This window comes from Centruroides vittatus, unplaced genomic scaffold (assembly GCF_030686945.1).
Source record: "Centruroides vittatus isolate TY-2023 unplaced genomic scaffold, ASM3068694v2 contig_955, whole genome shotgun sequence".
In the NCBI taxonomy this organism is placed as follows: Eukaryota; Metazoa; Arthropoda; class Arachnida; order Scorpiones; family Buthidae; genus Centruroides; species Centruroides vittatus.
This window is the reverse complement of record NW_027122634.1, coordinates 659,232-680,364: the sequence shown is the minus strand read 5'-3', so window position 1 is coordinate 680,364 and position 21,133 is coordinate 659,232. Positions and strand designations below refer to the sequence as shown.

General features: G+C 41.5%; 1 protein-coding gene across 1 annotated transcript in view; it reads right to left on the bottom strand.

Moving 5' to 3' along the window:
* LOC136985210 (INO80 complex subunit C) overlaps positions 1-21,133 on the bottom strand; it is a 73,267-nt gene that overhangs the window by 28,735 nt on the left and 23,399 nt on the right. The window lies entirely within an intron of this gene.

The following is a 21,133-nucleotide window of genomic DNA, read 5'->3' as shown; positions in this document are numbered from 1 at the left end:
AATTTGCCTACTCTTACCCCACCAAATTTGTGCCCAGGGCCCCAGGATTGGTAAATCCGGCCCTGGTAGCATCTAAATTTGAAGTTCATGCGGAAACTCATTTCTTATGAGCGAAGTAAGAAAAAGGCGTAACCCCACTGAAATTCAATGCCAGTTGAGGAAAGTGTATGGTGAGAAAGCTTTTGGATGGCAATGCCACACCTCATTTAGCAGGTGTCACAAAGGCTTTACTGAACATTGTCGTTTCCGTTTACTGAACAATTCAAATGGAGGTATGGGAACATCCTGGACTGTATGGGAACATCCTCCCTACAGTCCAGACCTTGAACCTTGTAATTTCCATGCATTTGGCCTCATAAAAAAGGACCTTTTAAATTGCCAATACAACTTTGATGAAGACATCACAAATACAACACAAGAATGGTTATCACATGTTGGAAGGAATACTTCCTAGAAGGAACAGAAAAACTCATGCCACACTAAGATGTTTAAATAAACTTGATGATTATGTCAAAAAGTAGCACTTGGATTGTACATTCACACACACAAAAATTATTGACCCCTATATTTCATACTTATATTTTTGGTACAAGTGCAACTTACTTTTTCACTTACCCTCATAATTTCAAGATTTTAAAATAAATTTTATTTAATCCAACAGAAAGCTTATACAGATAGTTTGTGAATAAAAAGTTAATCAAATCATCATTGAAGATTAACAGCATTATACAGTCTGGGCTTATATGTGAATATAAAATATCTGCACAAATACACTCATTGACAAAAAAGTTATGCACTGAAGAAGCAGCATTGCAATCATATGAACTTTTATTAGTTGGCATTTACAATATCATTGCAAAGGGACAATTTTCTGTGGAACAACAGTACAATTTGAAGGAATCTTTAGTACTTTGTAGGATCTCCTTTTACCTGGATGCTTGCAGTGATATACAGGGTGCGGCGCCAAAATCCAGACAAATTACACATTGTTTTCAAACATATTTCTTATTGAAAAAATGAAAAGGTTTACAAATTTTTTTAAATCACATTGTTTGCAATGTCATACAGAATACATTTATTCAATATAGCCTCCTCCTGCTTGAATGACAGCCTCTATTCTCGGTCTGAATCGTGCGCATGCGCGCTTTAATGTCTCACGGTCAATATTGGTGAATGCCGCATCAATAGCGGCTCTCAACGATGTGATGTTTGCATGTCTGGTCTTGTTTGTGACCCTTTCAACTACGCTCCATACGTAGAAGTCCAGAGGATTTAAATCTGGGCTGTTGGGAGGCCAGAATTCTTTTGACCAAAACATGTCGACGTTATCCGACAACCAATTTTGCACCAAATGACTTGTGTGGGCAGGCGCACCATCCTGCTGGAAAACATACGGCTTTCCAGATGACACAGTTTCCATCCATGGCTTCACTACATTTGACAGAGCATGCAAATAAACATTTTTTGTGACATTTTCCCCTTCGTTAAAGAAATACGGTGGCATGACATCACCCTCACTGGACACAACACCTAGCACATGAACATTCGCCGGAAATTTCGTTTTTGCAATAACGGGGACATCTTCTGGGTCGTGGGCAAGCCATCGATCATTTCTTCAATTGATTTTCGCATCAACAGTAAAAATTTTCTCGTCAGAAAAAAATCTGAGTCATCCGGCAGCATTGTTTTTTAAGAACACAAAAGCAGGTTACAGCGTTCAACTCGCTTTGTCCTGGCAGCTTCAGAAAGCATCTGTCTCACTTTAATTGTGTAAGACTTGTAGCGGAGGTCCTCCTCAACGATTCTACGCATAGTTTTCTCGCTCACACCAACAACCGACGACAATTTTCGGATCGACTGACCTGGATCCTCAAAAATCAGCTCCTGAGCCCGTTGAATGATTTCAGGGGTTCTGACAATGCGCTCCTTCGAGTGAATTTTCCTTGCCGGTGTTGCAAAACCTTCATTTGACTTCTCCGACTGATTGTATTTTGCAACGACATCATAAACAGTCGATCTCGGGTATCCGAAGAACCGAATAATTTCTGTCGCCGAGCGCCCAGCGCGAATACTTTCGATAATCGCGGCTCTTCGGTTATACTCAGCACTTTGTTTCAACATGGCGACTGTTTCGCGGTTAAAATGGTTTAATGCACATGTCAAGCTATTTGAACGCCAAACACGACATCTACCGGTGGTACAGAATGGCGGGAATTTGAAATTGAATTTTGTCCGGATTTTGGCGCCGCACCCTGTAGTCAAGCATAGAAGATATAAGCATTGTATACACATATATAAACATCTAAAAGCCTGATATTTTTGTAATAAGTCAAACAATTGCTGGATTTTTGGGCTACCTTACTGCTACTATTAATGATTAAATATTACGTAATTTGGTACTAGAAATAAGTGTTAGGTACTGGTATCATCTCTTATTAAATTTAATAATTATAATTAAATTAATATAAAATTGAAATATGTCTGAAAGTGGAGGATCAGACAAAGGTCCAGGTAGCATAACTGGCAATGCATCTGAATGGTAAGCAGGAGTTGCAGGTCCCACTACAGACATTCTTTTCTTCCAGAATATTCTAAATTATTTTATATATACTAATTTAATTATAATTATTAAATTTAATAAGAGATGGTGCCAAATACCTACCTATAGTGCCAACTTACTTAGAATTTAATCATTAACAGTCAAGGTAAAGTAGACCAAAACTCTGACAATCATTTGGCTTAACACTGTATATTAGCCTGCTACAGATTTTCCACAGTTGTTACAGCTTAAAATTATTTACTCTCATAGATGGCCAAAGCTGGTGTTTCATCTGGTCCCAAAAATGAGTGATAAACCTGGAGCTGAATAAGCCAAGACATGACAAACATTCCTGGAAAACACTAGCTGTGTGTGGCATTATTTTACTGGAATATGACTTTTCTCAATTGATGAAAAAATCTTTCAATTTAAAGGTATAGTCTTCTATGCAAGGTATGACATACTGATTTTATATGATTCTGATATTACTACAGCACGGAACATTAAAAGTTATGCAAATACTTCGAATAACAACATCAAATTTACTTATGAAGATGAGACACATAATGAGATTAAATACTTGGATGTCATAATAACGAGACAGAAAGAAAAAGTATTGTTCTCTAAGTATGAAAAGACATGTAATATCAATAACGTAATCAACTACAGATCATACTGTCCTGAAAAAATTAAACGAAATGTATTTCTTATGGAATTGCAGAAAATATATAATAGAACATCTTTACAAAAATATATAGATATTGAGCTTAAAGAAGTATTTAAGAAATTTTTGTTAAACGACTATCCAAGACAACATATATATAAATGGCACAACTTTTATATTAATAATAGATATAATGTTAAAAATAGAAAAATTGATAATGTATTTATTAAAATACCTTATGTTAAAAATTTATATGAAAAATATAAATATTTCCTAGGTAACCACCCAGTGAATTTGATAGGAAAACAAAGTAATAGATTTAGTAAAAGTATTTATTTAATTAATAAATGAAATACTACAATTAAGAAGAATCCTTTAGATGTGGCCAGAGTTGTTTATAAACTACAATGCACATGTACAGATAAGAAGGTTTACATCACAAGACAGGAAGAAAACTCGGAATAAGATTGAAAGAGCATGAAGCGGCAATATGACTGAAAAGAATAGAATCCCCCTGCTATCAACATTGTTGTAATAAACCTTGCACTATTGACCGCAATAATATAAAAATATTGTATAAAATAGAAAATGTACTTATGTGAAGATCCTAAAATGGCGCCGAGAATTCGGTTGTTTACAAGATCGCTACCTCGGGAAATTTCGGAAAGTCAATCGGAGCAAGAACGCGCATCGGGCTATAAACCGGACATCTGTAAAGCGTTTCTTCTAAAACAAACACAACGCGGTAATAAACGACGAAGGGAATGTCGCGGTGCTCGTATACAAGAGTCGAGATGTAAACAATTAACAAAAAAGGGGAGAAAGAAGAGAGACAGATGGTCAAGGACACCTGCTAGACCATATGAGCCCGGGATCGTCGCGAAAGGGGGGGGCAGCCACAGAACGTTTGGCGGATCGGTTCAGCCCGATGTCCGCGAGAGGGGGGCAAACTGTGTAAATTATGTGAGTAGCTGTCAACGCCCGGGCGCCGTCCCCGGCCGAATTTGGTTTTCGTCTTGCTTAGAAACAGTAGACTGACCAATCGAAAAAAGGAAAAAGGGACTTAAGACCAATCAAGAGGGAAGATTCGGGGGAAAATCGTATAAAAACCCCCGTATCAAGGTCAGAAGGGGAGACGACGGAGCTTTCTACCCGGAAGTGGACGACGGTACTCCAACCAGCCACCTACTCCTTCGCCGACGTCCGTCACCGACCCCATCGGACTCTCCTACCCGACTGCCCCGGGGCTTTACCGACGACTCCGACAGCCTTCTCCGATCGCCGTCATCCGGAGCGCCTTCTGCCGCAGACGATCTAGATCGCATCTTGTACTGTAGGCCTACCTTGTAAGTTTGTTTTGAGGTTAAAATAAACGGTTATTGTAAGACACTTGTCATCTTTGCCTCTGCCGCCACCACCCACATACGATCGGTCCCTAGGTTTTTCCTGACGTGCAATTAACTAATTGCCCCCATATGTCGGCAGCTTACATTGGTGTCAGAAGCTCGGGATTTAATAGCCCCACAAAACTTTAGTAGGTTACGCCGACAAAGAGTTTTTCTAACAAGTGGGTCGAACGATGGAGGCAGATGCGAGTGTCCCGACGCGACCTCGTGACGGTGGCAGTGGCGGTTCTCTTCCCTCCTTTTCCGCGTTTGGAGGATTGATCCCGACGTTTTCGGGTGAATCAGGGCGCGTCACCGATTTCTTCGATACGTTAGGAGAGATTGCTAGTCTGGCAGGATGGACCCCTCGGCAGTGCTTGAGCATAGCCAAGTGCAAACTCGCGGGTGTAGCCCGAGATTTTGCATGGCGAGACCTCAGCATGAAGAGCGTAACGGACTTTGAAACTTTTCGGAAGCTGATGATCCAGCGTTTTGACCAAGAACCATACAGCATACGTGTCCAGAAATTCCATACATGCTCTCAAAAGAGAGACGAGATGGTCCAAGAATTCGCGGTCCGCTTGCAGTCCCTTGCTAGCGCGACAAGCATAGATCAGACGGGTGCGAACGAAGAGGAAAACGCAATTATCAAACGCTGCCAACAGCGTGAACTGGACGAGAAATTGCGCGTTCAGTTCCTGCATGGCTTAACTGACAAGCTAAAAAGAAGAGTCATGACTCATGACCCAGAAACTTTCGCTGATGCATTAAAAATAGCTATTCGCGAAGAAACGATAGATCAATTGGCGGGAAAGACGCGAAATTCAATTGCCGGCATCACTGATGCAGTGGAAAGCCACGACACGCTGGCGGAAGAATCAAACTCACGAAGAGAATCGGCTCTCGACGCAAAAATCGCGCAGCTTTCGAAGCAATTAGCGACAATAGGGAAAAGACTCGATCAATCGCCCGCGCCTAAGCCCATAAACAATTTCCAAACAGATGAGCCCTCGCGAACAAACCGGACACAAGGAACTGATAGAGCGAATGATGGGATGCGAAATCCACGGCATTCCCCGAATGCGCAGCGACGCCCGCCGCAACAATTTCCCTCGCGATCTCAGCCCGCCAATCTGCAAAGACAACCCCGTGCGCGATATCCTTGCTACGGTCCCTATTCGGAACAAGGTCCAATGCCCCCTTGGAGAGGGAGTGGGGATGGATCACCAAAATTTCGCGCGATGAATCCTAATTGGGCAGAATACGGAGGTTATATGCCGTCGCCACTCGACTGGTACGGGGGAAACGCTTTTCCTCAGTATCCCGGGAGGTGGGGAGCGAATCAAGAAGCCCCCGAATGGCAAACCCCCATTAGAAATCTGCCAAACGCCTTTAGAGCTAGTCGGTCAGGACAAATACCCTTTTCCCCTGCGCGATTTAGACAATTCGAATACGAAACCAACCGACAAGGTGCCCCGTTGCCCTTTTATCCCCCGCGTTACGGTCCAGGTTGGCCTGGAAGTAGCTTCGAAATGGAGCGCACACCGAACAACGTAGCCGCTCCTCGATTTTTAGCGTTGCCTGCCCCTGAAAATAGACCGGTAGACAATAAACAAACGCGAGACCCCGACAGAGTCACATCAGTTGCATTTAGAGACCGAAACAGCGAAATAAATCGACCGTCAGTAGGTCCCGACGTACCACAATTAGCGGGAATCAATAAATCAAGAAGTAGAGAATTACCTCCTTGTACCATGATTTGTGAGATAGAAAATAGGAAAGTTCAGCTGACGATAGACACGGGCGCAGCTGTTACCTTGATTTCTAGGGATCTATTTCCCGACACAGCGCAATTGCAGCAAGCGGAGACTAGAATGGTAGAGTTAATAAGTGTTACCGGACACGTTATCGAGACATTCGGAAAGTTTAAGTTAAAATTCCAAATCGGACGTTTGACCTTTTTCCATGACTGTTATTTAGTGTCTCCCGAAATTACTATGCCTAACGATGGACTCTTAGGTAGGGACTTTATCCAAAAATATGACGTTACAATCTCGGTTAAAAACGCGACGCTCAGTTTCCCCTCAGGAGACACGGTGACGTTTTGGGGATTAGCCGATATGAAAAAACCCGACAATGGTTCGGAATTAAAGGAAATCACCGAGGACAATCGCACGCAACCAAGCGCCGAGCTAAGCGTACCGCCGAAAGACGATTTAAGTTTACCCTTAAATAGCGACAGCGAAAATAGAGTTTTGGAAAGCAAGGGGATAAAGAGGAAAAATAAACATACACAAAAATATAAGCGAAAGACTAAACGGGGGAAGTTAAAACAAATAACGGTTGACAGCCTAGAACGGGGAGAGGACGATTCTCCTAAGGAAGTAACGTTAGTCAACGACTACGTTATTCCCCCAAGATCAGAAGTCATTGTAGAAGGGAAGGTCCGCAACCAGCTGACAAGTCAATTAGGAGTTGTTGAACCAACACCTCAGGAGCGAGAGGGAGTGTTTATTGCTAGCACGTTAGTTAAAACACGGCAATTTGGTAAAGTACCCGTTAGAATAATGAATGTAAAAACACAACCGGTTAAATTAAACAGAGGGAGTAAGTTGGGAAATTTCCTCTTAGCGGAAGAGGAAACAAAAGAAAGCGCAGAACAAAATAAGATGACGCGATCAAATGCAGACGATTTGACTAGAGTGCAATTTGCGAATTTATTCGATTTTAGCGAAGTAGGAAAGGACAAATTAACCCCTTTGGTAGATTTATTATACAAATACAGACAAGTATTCGCGAAAGACGATTACGATCTAGGCTATTGTGATTTAGTAGAGCACAAAATAGACACTGGAAACAGTCCCCCTATTTGTCGTGCCCCATACCGAATTCCATACGCGCAACGGGAAATAATGGATGAGATAGTGGAAAATATGATCAAAAACGGCGTAGTTGAACCGTCCAGTTCCCCCTGGTCGGCACCTGCGTTATTAGTCGCAAAAAAGCCCCAAGGCTACAGATTAGTTGTGGATTATAGACAATTAAATAAAGTTACCAAGGTAGACCCGTACCCGTTGCCCCATATCCAGGAGTCATTGAGTTTGCTGGGAAAATCGCGATACTTTTCCTCCATGGATACTTTAAGCGGATTTTGGCAGTTGCCTTTGAGCCCCGAATCGAAAGAAAAGACGGGGTTTAGTACTCCCTCGGGGCACTACCAATACAATCGGATGCCAATGGGCGTTACCTGTGCCCCAGCGACATTCCAAAGATGTGCGGATTTAATATTAAGCGGTCTGAAGAACAAAATTTGCCTCGTCTACATGGACGACATCTTGGTATTTAGCCCAGACTTCGAAACTCACTTAGAACGGATGGAAATTGTCCTTCAGCGCCTGGCGACAGCGGGTCTGAAGTTGAAGCCCCGAAAATGCCAGCTGCTGAGGCAGCGAATAAAGTTTTTAGGGCACGAAGTGTCGGAAGATGGTATCCGGCCCGACCCGTCTAAGATCGAGTGCGTTAGAAATTTTCCCCAACCTCAGAATGAGCGAGATGTTAGAGCATTTCTGGGACTGACCGGGTACTATAGACGTCACATTTCGCAATATGCAAAAATTTCAAAGCCCCTTTCGGACTTACTTAAGAACGATGTAAAGTTCCACTGGGCCGAGGAACACAAAACCGCGTTCGAAAAATTAAAGGAAATTTTGATAACTGCACCCCTATTAAGATCCCCAGATTTTGGCCGTCCTTTTGTGTTAGCAACAGATGCCTCAAACACCGCGATAGGCGCTGTGTTATCACAGGAAGATGAACGGGGAGAACTCCCAGTGGCATATGCGAGTAGGCTGTTAAAACCAGCCGAAAGGAATTACAGCACCACAGAAAAGGAATGTTTGGCCGTGATATGGTCAATCAAACACTTTAGACCCTATCTTTACGGGAGAAAATTCACAATAATAACGGATCATAGACCCCTTAGGTGGCTTATTAATGTTAAAGACGAAAGTTCGAGACTTAGTCGATGGAATTTGGCGTTACAAGAATATCAATTCGAAATAATCCATAAGCCAGGCAAGGCCCACACGAACGCAGACGCGCTAAGTCGAATGCCCGTGGCAAAGATCAGCGAAATGCAACCTATATACAGTAAGGTGCAGATAAAAGAGCAACAATTAAAAGATCCCTTTTGTAAGCGAATCAGACAACAATTACTGAGAGACTCGTCCTCCCAGGAGACAAACCGAGAAATCGCGGATTACTACTTAGACGCCGACGAAACACTCTATCACCGGAAAGAAAATCCCGAGAGAAACGAGAAATGGGATAGAATAGTCGTACCCCAGGTTATGATAGATTACGTTTTAAGACTGTTTCACGATATCCCTAGTTCGGGACATGTAGGTAAGAAAAAGATGCGAAAGAAATTACAGACACAGTTCTTTTGGCCAGAGATGAATAAGAACATCACCCATTATTGTGATAGTTGTCAAGAGTGTGCGGTGAGGAAAAGGCCCCAACACGGACATCAAGCCCCATTGCAGACGTTCCCTCGAGTGTCGAGGCTCTTCGAACGCACGGCACTGGATATCCAGGGTCCCCTTCCTATCACTAGTAGCGGCAACAAATATCTATTGGTCTTTATCGATCACTTTTCTAGATGGGCAGAAGCGATTCCGTTGCCCGATATTACCGCGAAAACAGTGGCGAAAGCGTTCGTCACGCAAATTATTCTTAGACATTCGGTCCCAAAACAATTACTCACTGACAGAGGATCCAATTTTGTCTCCAAAGTCATGAAGGAGGTCTGCGAGCTATTGAAAGTGGAAAGACTCCTTACCACAGCTTATCATCCCCAGTGCAACGGAATGGTTGAGCGATTAAATAAAACACTAATTGACATTTTAACGCACTACGTCGACGCGGATCAGAGAAACTGGGACGAGATGATCCCGTATGCGCTCTTTGCGTACAACACTACAGTACACTCAAGTACCAACGAGACACCTTTCTTCCTCCTGTACGGACGTGATCCGACCTACCCCTTTGATATCGTCATTGAACCGAATCGACCCCGATATGACATAAACGAAAATTACGCGAGCGAATTGAGAGTGAGGATGACCTCAGCTCATAAATTAGCTCAGGAACACGCGGAAAAGGCCGCGAACGATAGAAATACCTATCATCAACGTAAGCACAAGCCATACAAATTTTCAATCGGAGACAGAGTCTTCGTTAATGAGGTAGCTACACCCGCGGGAGTGAAACGAAAATTGGCGCCTCGATGGCACGGTCCCTATAGGATAATAGCGGAAACGAGCCCCGTAGACTTCATAGTCCAACACATCCAATCCGGGAAGAAATTGCATACTCATGCTAATAGATTGAAGCCTGCAATCGCTAGGATGGAGTTCGTACCCTCCGATGCAGGAGAAAAACTCCCCGACGCGCAAAACGCAAAATCATCAATACCAACCGAAGCGCAACCGCAGACGGAACCGGTTGACCCTTGGGATGAAATTATTTTAGAGTCGCTGCATCAAAGCCGGTTAGATACCACGAACGTTGCCGAAAGCACAGGAGTTGATCAACCCGCAACTCCGTCCCAACCTACACACAACTATGCTCTCCGAAGCCAAGGACCAGTAAGCGAATATCCCTGGGTCCTTCCCAGATCGTCGGGAATTATACCGCCGGAAGTGGGGGCGTTGCGGGAAGCGGAGACTGCCGAAATGACTCAGCAAAGCGAGGGCCACCCGCGGCTGCCACCTCCCACTCCGACTGGATTATTTGGTAATTGTAAATGGTAGCTCCTCTTTATTGCGAAAGAGAGGCTATCATCTCCTAAGCGGAGAGAGGTCCATTGTAAATACGCGTGTTCATTTAAACAAATTGTCGCGAACCGGGACTAGTAGTAATGTAAGACTCCCTTTTTGATAGATGACGATGGAAAAATCCGTAACAATATATTTGTTCGTGCTGATAAGTTACATTGTGTATGAAGTGTCAACAATTGTGCCCGCCTTGACCAAAGGTGTCGTATTTCTTCACCAAGGAAACTTCCTCATGACCACGAGCCAGTGGACCATGGTTATCGAAATATCGTTCGAAGAATATGACAATTACCTTCGTGGATTACATCGTCACCTGTCCTCTTTAACTCCGGTCGTCAGAAGAGGGAAACAGAAGCAAGATGATCCCATGAAGCCCTTATGGACTCTAGCCGACGCGGAGTTGACAAACTTACAACAATCCCTCGCCGACTTCGAGGCGGAATACAACGAATTAAAATCCACCGTAACCCTAGGAAATCCCTCTCGAGCAAAACGAGGATTAATCGACGTCGGAGGGAAAATCTTAAAATTCCTTTTCGGAACCGCTACCTCGGAGGAGGTGGAAACAATGAATAGCAGGATAGACAAACTATCCCGCAACCAACAAAAGTTTGTACACATATTAGACGCCCAGACAACCGTCATGAACCAAACCCTTCAAGCGGTCAAGGACAACCGGAAATACATCGATATGATGATCCGACGACAGGACTATTTAGATAAGGAACTTCAGGTATTCAGTTACACATTCGTCGTGAGTACTGCACTTCGATACGCCGAAAATGCCGTCATGGAATTCCGAATCGGCATCACGAACCTAAGACAAGCGATAGAGATGCTAGAAAACGACCGACTTAGTTCCTATTTCCTGCCAAGGTCACAATTGGTAGAGGCGTTAACGGAAGTAAACAAACACTTGCCCAGCGGGATTTCGCTGATCGAGACTTTAAATGAAGACAATGTCTTTAAATACTATCAATGGATAACCACTACCGCTGTAGCACTTCCGTCAACACTAAGAATTTTCGCAAAATTCCCACTAATTACTCCGGAAGGATACTTTGATCTATACGAGGTAGTGAAATTCCCCGCTTATTTCCCTATTTCGAAGACATTTGCTCATTATCAAACCGAATATCCGTACATCGCCTTGTCCAGGAATCGGCAGCTTTACATGCTATTGGAGGCCCACAACTTGCAAAAATGCACAAACGGCTTAACCACGATCTGCGCACCGGAAGTTGCAGTCTGGAAGCTTCCGTATCAATCGTGTGAATACGCCTTATTCATGGCAGACGAGCCAACTGTAAACCGACTGTGTAAAAGAAAGGTGTCAGTTTATCCAAAACCAGTGTTCCGCCGTATCGACGAGGAAGGAACTTGGATATACTCCACCCCGTCACCTTTAAATTTAGTCATCGAATGTAGTCAACTGAGAAACCCACGACGTTCACCAGTTACGATGATTAAGCTAAATAACACAGGAATCTTTAAGTTGCCCATGACTTGTTCCGGCCACGTACCCGGCGTGCGACTCACGTCACACTTCCAATCACGGACTTCCTTTAAAGTTACACTCCGAAACCACTATGTGATACCAGCAATACCGGACGTTCTCAATCTTACGGAAGCGAAGATACTACGGGACTATATCCAAGAAAACGTCACCTTAAACGTCCTTCGAACCAACGAACACGATTGGTCATTGGAATTTCCGGGATGGAAATTACGAGATATAAGCCGAGAAATAAAATCAGTTAACACGGATATTCTCTCGACGACACCGAGTGTGTTAAACTATCCCGTCTCAGCATGGAACACGATCCTCATAGCCTCTTGCGTTACTGTTCTGGCGACACTTTTAATCGCTTGGGGATGCCGCAAACTATTACGCTGCATGGGAACCCGAAGATCTGCGAGTCCTTACCCCTCTTTCCGACGGGAAGAGCGAATAGAACCGGACGCCGTGGAAATGATCGAACTGATACCCGTAACTGCGGAAGCCGGACCATCGTCGGGTATCCCGGAAGCAAGAAAAGACGAAAGGGAGAAGTTAACCGTAGCCAAACGGGAAGAGGTAGTGACGCCTCCCGTCAGAATTGAGACCATTCCTACCCAAATGAGACGATTATAGAACGGCGCGAGAGAATTAAATCATCTTAAATAATAGTATTTTATGTTGTCCGTGGCTTAGAAAATTTCTATTCAACCCAACTTTCTTTTCCTTTTGTGTAGAGACGAAAATATGGAGGAAGATCAAGTTGTGACGCCCCCCATGGAAACATCAAACCCGGAACAAGATCCGATCCAGGAGTCACCTCCAGATCCTGCCCTGGTCTCCCTATTTGAATGCCCCGTCTGTTACGACTACATGGAACCCCCTACCTTCCAATGCCCGGCCGGACACACGATATGTTCCCGATGTTCGCTGTACGTCCGTCAATGCCCGCTTTGCCGGGGAGAACTCAGGAATTACCGTAACTTGACGCTGGAGAGACTAGCCGAAATGGTGGCCTTGCCGTGTGTCTACAGAGGTAACGGCTGTCCGAAAACAGGACTTGTTCCAGAGAGAAAGGCCCACGAACAGGATTGCCCGTATCGAACGTGCTTATGTCCATCAATGGACGAAGTCTGCACATGGGAGGGCGTGTATCAACAGGTGATCCCCCACCTGACGGAACGACACCCTCACATAGGTCACATAAATCACGACGCTGTCAAGTTAGTCCTCATCGGGTTGGAAGCAACTCAACCCCTCGTATGGATAACACATCTCCACTGTCATCAGCGAGACTTTATTGTCCAGGTTTTTAAAACGGAAACCAGCGATGAAAACTCTCCCGTTTATATCATTGTACAGAATGTGGGAAGCCGACAAGAGTCGGGCCGCTTCCTGGGAAGAATCGAGATTCGCGGGCGCGGTAAGACGATGCTTTGGGAGTCCACTCCTCAGAGCGTAACCGACGATCTAAAGGCCACCCTGCGAATGAAGGACTGCTTAACCCTCAACATAAAAATGTTGGAGAGAATGCTCGAGGATCACATTTTGACGGTGATGGCGACCATTTACCCAGTGGGAACATATAGGGGCGGCGAAAGGCCCGAAACAAACAAAGCGGCATAAAGGACCCTAACGCCAGGAAATACGGACCTCCTCTTTATGAGAAGGCAACCCCAATCGCGAATAGAAACCGATCTCCAAAAAGAGACGGGGGAAGAGAGGAGAGAACCCGCCAATAAAGGACGCCTACGTCATTAACCAATAAAACCTTTTTCTTTATATTTGGCAGACAACGAAACAAAAGCACGAGTAGACAACATGGCAGAAGCAGCCGAAACCTGGGATTTGGAAGAGTTGGATTTAGATACAGTGGCCGAACTTTTCGGGTGGAGTGACGAAGAAGAAGAAGAAGAGGAGGAGAAGTTCCACGTATGTCCGACGGCGGTGCGGCACGCTATCGCTCGCGTTAGAAGTGCCCCCGACGAGGCTATTCCGGAGATGGTGGTCCTACCCCTGCAGGGAGAGGTGGACCCTGAAGTAAGGCGGGAAGTGGAGGAAGCGGCGAGGTACGCGGCGCAAAGGGCGAAGCATTTTCAAGAGAGGAAACTCCGGGCCCAGAGCGACCAACGTCGTGAGGAGGAAAGAGGACAGGAGCCTCTGAGAACGGAGGAAAGGGGGGCTTTTTCCCTTTGGGCTCCGCGAGGCATGGGAAGAGGCCTCGGAATGATGCGGGAGCTCCCCCAGCGGTATCCACAAGAGCGGGACCAGAGGTGCCCAGCGGCGGGGAGAGCCAGGGGCTGGTCTCCGAACCCGCGATGAAATGCTTGCCGGGCGGGGACCCCTCGGAGACCGGAGAAAGAAACCCGGAGGCCCCGACTTCTGGATGTGCCGTATGTGTTTTCTTCTTTTGTCCTTGTTCGTCTATCATATTGTATTCTTTGTAGTGTAGTTTGAAATTCTGTTTGTCTATATATATATGTTTTATATTAAATCCTTTTTTTTGCTATATGGTCCGTCTAACAATTAACACAAAAATTGATCTGTCGCGAACAAGAACGGAGACGGTGGTCGACAAGAGTAAATGGAACTCATCGGGGAGAAGTAAAATAGGATCACTACTTCCGGCAAAGTGGAGATCGAACTGGCAGCCGAGCTGCCAGGTAAAATGTTGCCAAAATGTAAGCAACATTTTTAAAAGGGCGGGAGCCCTGTGAAGATCCTAAAATGGCGCCGAGAATTCGGTTGTTTACAAGATCGCTACCTCGGGAAATTTCGGAAAGTCAATCGGAGCAAGAACGCGCATCGGGCTATAAACCGGACATCTGTAAAGCATTTCTTCTAAAACAAACACAACGCGGTAATAAACGACGAAGGGAATGTCGCGGTGCTCGTATACAAGAGTCGAGATGTAAACAATTAACAAAAAAGGGGAGAAAGAAGAGAGACAGATGGTCAAGGACACCTGTAGACCATATGAGCCCGGGATCGTCGCGAAAGGGGGGGCAGCCACAGAACGTTTGGCGGATCGGTTCAGCCCGATGTCCGCGAGAGGGGGGCAAACTGTGTAAATTATGTGAGTAGCTGTCAACGCCCGGGAGCCGTCCCCGGCCGAATTTGGTTTTCGTCTTGCTTAGAAACAGTAGACTGACCAATCGAAAAAAGGAAAAAGGGACTTAAGACCAATCAAGAGGGAAGATTCGGGGGAAAATCGTATAAAAACCCCCGTATCAAGGTCAGAAGGGGAGACGACGGAGCTTTCTACCCGGAAGTGGACGACGGTACTCCAACCAGCCACCTACTCCTTCGCCGACGTCCGTCACCGACCCCATCGGACTCTCCTACCCGACTGCCCCGGGGCTTTACCGACGACTCCGACAGCCTTCTCCGATCGCCGTCATCCGGAGCGCCTTCTGCCGCAGACGATCTAGATCGCATCTTGTACTGTAGGCCTACCTTGTAAGTTTGTTTTGAGGTTAAAATAAACGGTTATTGTAAGACACTTGTCATCTTTGCCTCTGCCGCCACCACCCACATACGATCGGTCCCTAGGTTTTTCCTGACGTGCAATTAACTAATTGCCCCCATATGTCGGCAGCTTACACTTACAAGACGTATTGTAGAACACTATTGTATTAATAATTATGCAAACACCATTAATTAGAATACGGGAGTCCGCATAGATGCATGCTGGGATATGTTAGTTGAATATAAGAGCACAGATAATGTTTAACGAAATAACCACTGAGGAGGCTGTAAAGTGAAATGCATATGGTTAAAAAAAAGTTTAATAAAGAGGTGATGGTTTACTTTAATTCTTTTCACTCGTGTGTTTTAAGTTTCTTTGAAGTCAGGAACAACTGAGTAATTTTAACTTGCTGGTTTAAGAGAGAACTTTAAGTATTTTTTAAACTTTTTAATTATTTAAAATTTATAAATAACTAATCCCATTGCTTTTATTTATTTTTATACATTGGAATATGACTATTTTCAGCACTGAAGGACAAAACGTGAGGGTGCAGGATTTCCTGAACATATTGCTGTGCTGTGAATGTTCCTTGCACCACTACTAGGGATGATTGACTGCCATATAAGATGGCTCCCCAGACCAACACACTAGCAGCATGTCACTCAACAGTCGAGATACTAATGAGTTGTCTTCCACACTTTAACATAGTAGTCATCTATTTCCAAACAGAACCGAGATTCAACAATAATGATGATGATACAATGCCAGTTAATAGCAGCCCATGCTTCTCTGTCATGGCACCACTGCAATCAAAGCTGATGATGTTAAGTTGTTAATGACAGAACATATAGCAATTGCAATGCATGCAAATTTGCCTCTGCTAGTTATCTGCCAACAATATGGAAAGAAACAGGGTGCCATACCAAGGCTTCCCACTTCTCCCTTGACATTGCCAAAGACACTTGCAGTTGTTCATGCTTGTCTCAAAAAATCAGATCATTTTCCCTAGTGGTCTGCCTAGGGCATCCAGAGCCTTCCCTCTATGTATGTGTGCCTTCACATAGCTACTGCTTCCAACATCTGTTCACTCAGCAGAATGGCCCAGATGGCAAGCAGCTTGGCAAAACTGCACTTCACATTTTGTTTGCATAAAATAAAATTGAAATGTCTGCAGATAAAATGCATGTTGGACATATTATGTAGGCTTTTTAAGTTTCAAAAAGAATATAACACTATACAAACAGTAAAAAAAAATACTCATAGTCGATGGAGAAAATACTCCTAAATGATGGACATCTTAAATGTGGTTTTGTAAGCATCGCTCGAGAAATTTTAAATTAAAGGATAAAAAACATATGAGGCATCCAACAACTACTGGCAAAGAGAAATTTCAGGAAGAAACTGTTAAAAATCAACAAATGAACTTGCAAAAAATCTTAGTGTGTCACTGACATGATGATTATGTTTTGCATGCATTAAAAGAAAAACAAAACTGAATAAAGTATAAGTTTACCTCAATCAATCAATCAATCAAATATTCTTTAATCGTAATAGGCATAACCTGTTACAAAGGGAGTTATGTTTTCAACAATCAGTTCTTCTCAATTAATCAATACAAATTTTTTAACATAATTATACAAATTATAAATTGTACTTATTGTTGCCACATGAATCATAATGTACATCGCACTTTCCGTAATACATTTCTTTAAACACAAGAGATCAAATTTTTTCCTGATATCGTTAGCCTTTCACATACACATAACAAATGAAATTTTGAGAAGTCCATGTTACATCTTGGACACAATTTATTAGTATACACATATAACTTATTGTCTATCAATATAACATCGCTATTGAGACGGAGTTGAATAAAGAACCTCTTCACATTGAAAGGTAAATTAGATACCATATAGCTATTTATATTAGGGAAAGTCAATATTGTGCTGTACCACTTTGGTGAAATTCATAACCAAATATCTTCTATATCTTGAAACAATAAATTATCCAATACATTTCAGGTTAATTGGTTACATAGATCTTGACTGATTTCTGGAAAAGGATTAGGAATTTCTTCTGATAGTCTCCGTGTATTAAATCTTTTGCTCCTTTTTAAGCTGGATACATTGTATTTCTGTGTATTAAATTGTGAGATATTGTTACTCTTCCCATAACCCAGTAAAGCCAACTGAACTGGGAAATGGTCCGACATCTCCAGATCAAGCACTGTCATCTTAACTTGTAATCGAAGCAATTCTTCTGAGCAAATGAAGTAATCTATTACTGATTTACCAACATGACTTATGAATGTATATTCAGCTGGGATATCTCCAGCTACTTTACCGTTTAGTATAAAGAAGTTATTATCCTGAACAAACTTTAATAGGTGTTCGCCTGATGAGTTTATCACTTTGTCTTTAGACAATCTTTTATTAGCAATTTTTACCCTGTCATCTTTATTAGCTGTATCCAATCTCTCTCCAATGCAGCTATTAAAATCGCCTCCCAGCAACCATAAGTCTACGTAGTTATTCCACTAATCGATCACTGTTTGTAATTCATTATAATATTTGGAACTATTTGTTGAAGATGGAATATATATTAATAATATCCCTAGCCTTGTTGCTCCCCATAAAGCTTGGAGTCTTGAATCCAAATCTACTAAAGCCAAAATATACCATGGCATAACTTGAAAATGTATTATATAACCAAATGATTTCTTAATTAGTAACAACAACCCGCCTGCTGGTCGACCAAACTTCTGAGTCCTAAGTGCCTCGCTGCATAAAACCCAACATTCTTCTTCCATATCCAAATTTTCCAATTTAATGTTATTGGCCATCCACGTCTCTGTAAATCCAATGACTTCGTGTAACGATAGATATTGATATAAGGCATAATCATTCGTTTTTCTGGAAATGCCCTGAATGTTCCAGAAACTTACACATATTTTATTAAATCCTGTACAGGTACTATCAGTGCATGGGCATGGAAGTTTCACCTCAACAACCCTATTATTATTATTAATAGTCGTTTTGAAGTTTTCTACATTGTCTTCCTCCTCCAATGTAAGGCCAAAGTTGCCAGGAGATTGTTTCCCTATAAAAAAATGATCTACCAGGATAACTTCATTTGAGTTGATATCGTAGGTAAATACGTTACCCTCTTTTATATAATAGTCATCTCTAACAGTAATTTTGCATCCCTTGGATTTTTCTTGGGATATAATGGGTATTAGTTTTTTTCCTCCTAATCCTTGACCATTTACATAAATCGGCAGTAAATACCAAATTCCCATTAAACTTCTTAAGTCTATTTGACTTTGCTTTCCAAAATTCTCGTAAAATTGAATTTCTCTCAATTATAGAATTAAGCATAATTTTGACTATTGATTTATTATCAGATATTGAAATTTTGACCAAACTTTCCAAGGAACAATCTGGCAGATCTAACTCATTCTCAATAAAATGGGAGATCTCATCGGCAAGATCATTTGTCTCAAATGGGTAATTCATAATTATAATGTTGTTCAACATTCTTTCATTAATAGACTTATCGATCTGAAATTCAAACATACCTCTCAGTTGTTTGCCCGTTATGATCTCTTTTTCAAGTGTATCCATTCTTTGAAAAACCTTATTCAACTCCTCCTTCAAATCTTTATTTTCCTTCTTCAATGATATTACTTTGGCTTTAATTGTACACAAATCAGAGTTTAGCTGGGTAAACTTTTCCTGTATCAAGTCGTAAACTGCTTTAATGGTATACTTCGACTCATCAGCTTCATGCTCTTCCACTTCCGAGGTCTTCACAAAATAGTCCTGGATATTCGCGTCCCTTATTGTCCCGGTTTTTCCTTTTGAAAAGGATTCTATATCTTGATCTTGGTCTTCTTCTACAAATTCCATTAAATTGCTCTTATCAGTATTACTCACTTTACCTTTTCGGGGTCTTCCACGCCCTCTTTTTGCATATCTTCGCACTCTGTAGCTTGAGGTGATCTAGTCAAGGGGTCTGAATTGGGTTCTATCCCAGCAATAATCAACAAGCATCTGATTAGCCTAAAACAAAGTCTATTCGTGTTTATCAAGATTATCTGATAAATCATCCTTTTAATCTTAAGCATTGAAACACTCAAACTGTACTACTGAGCTCTGACAAAAAGTCACCAACAGCGCCAACTACCTGCCAACTCCCCGTATAAGTTTACCTGACAAAGGTAGGTAGCTCTAAGGTTTCATTTTATTTTAAAATTAGTCATTCATTTTTATCATAGAAAACTTTTCTTACAAATGACAAAATTAAAATTAAATATACAGGCATCCCTTGATTAATGCAATTATTAATCCCTCAATGCTACTGTATATGTCAAAATTGCATTACTCAAATACAGTAGCATTGAGGGATTAATAATTGCATTAATCAAGGGATGCCTGTATATTCTATAATAAAATAAAAATTATGCATTATTGATAACTTCTATGTATAAAATGTTAAGAGCAGTTTGATTTGTAACAAATAATAATAACTGAAATTGAAGTAAGTTATTAAAAATTTAACTATTAAAAAATGTGAGATTGATGATTGTAAATAAAACAGACTGTTTTAAAATTATTCAGGAGTCTATTTTACTTTGAAAAATATTGCAAGTTTTTTTTAATAAACTTAATGAACCCTTTTTTAAAATGTACTTTTCAGATTATGATGATTTTGTCAATATATACAAAAAAAAAAAAAAAAATTCATTTATTGATCTACTTGTGCCAAAATTCATCTATTATTTAGTTTTTATAGCTTATTATGTATGGCAATAAACCTAAAAGTTTGGCTAAACAAGGAAATATTTTCAAAACCATTGCAACTTAAATGACTTTATGACTATATAATGATTTTCTGCTTTAATGTTATTCAAAATATAAAAGAGAAATCAATTTCATATACACACCCATTCTATAATATTAACTTTATTACTAAATGACAATAATAATCATAAGAAAAAAAGCTGTTAAAAGTTTTCAGTATTTAACAGATGCATCTATTGTTCTTAGTTCTTAGAGAATATTTCAGTAATGCAAGTATTTCTGCAGAAAATAGTATTATTTTGCAACCCATTAAAATTTTAATGCAACCTAATATTGGGTCAAAACCCGTCGTTTGAGAAATGCTGCTGCAGACATAAATGATGGAACATGCTACACTAATAGATTCAATACATAACATAATTTTAGCTTATCTAGTTTTTATTTTCAAAAAAGATTTTTCTAAAAAGGAATTAATTCTTGAAAGATCTATGAATAACACATAATGATGAAGAAAACAAGGTGTAAACTGAGATGATGAAATGAGAAAAAAAAAAAAGATATTGCAAAACTGGATGACATTACAATAAAAGCAGCAACCAACACCTGTAATCCAGTTAAAATGAACAAAATTTATTATAAAGAATGAATGTTTTCAACTGTTTATAACAGCCATCTTCAGGTAATAATAAATTTTATACAGGAATTACAGGTGTTAATTGCTGCATTTATTGAAGACACAATATAAAAAAGAAAAAAAACTAAATTGTCTTCATTTCCATCATATCCAATTAAAAACAGCCTTTCTTTGCTTAGACAACTTTTTATTAGCCTCTGCAAAATTACGTAAAGCAGTTAAAACATTCACTGATGATAAGCCAAAATGTTAAAAAATATACATAATTTCAATTAAAAAAGCAGACAGTATTTCCACAATGTAAA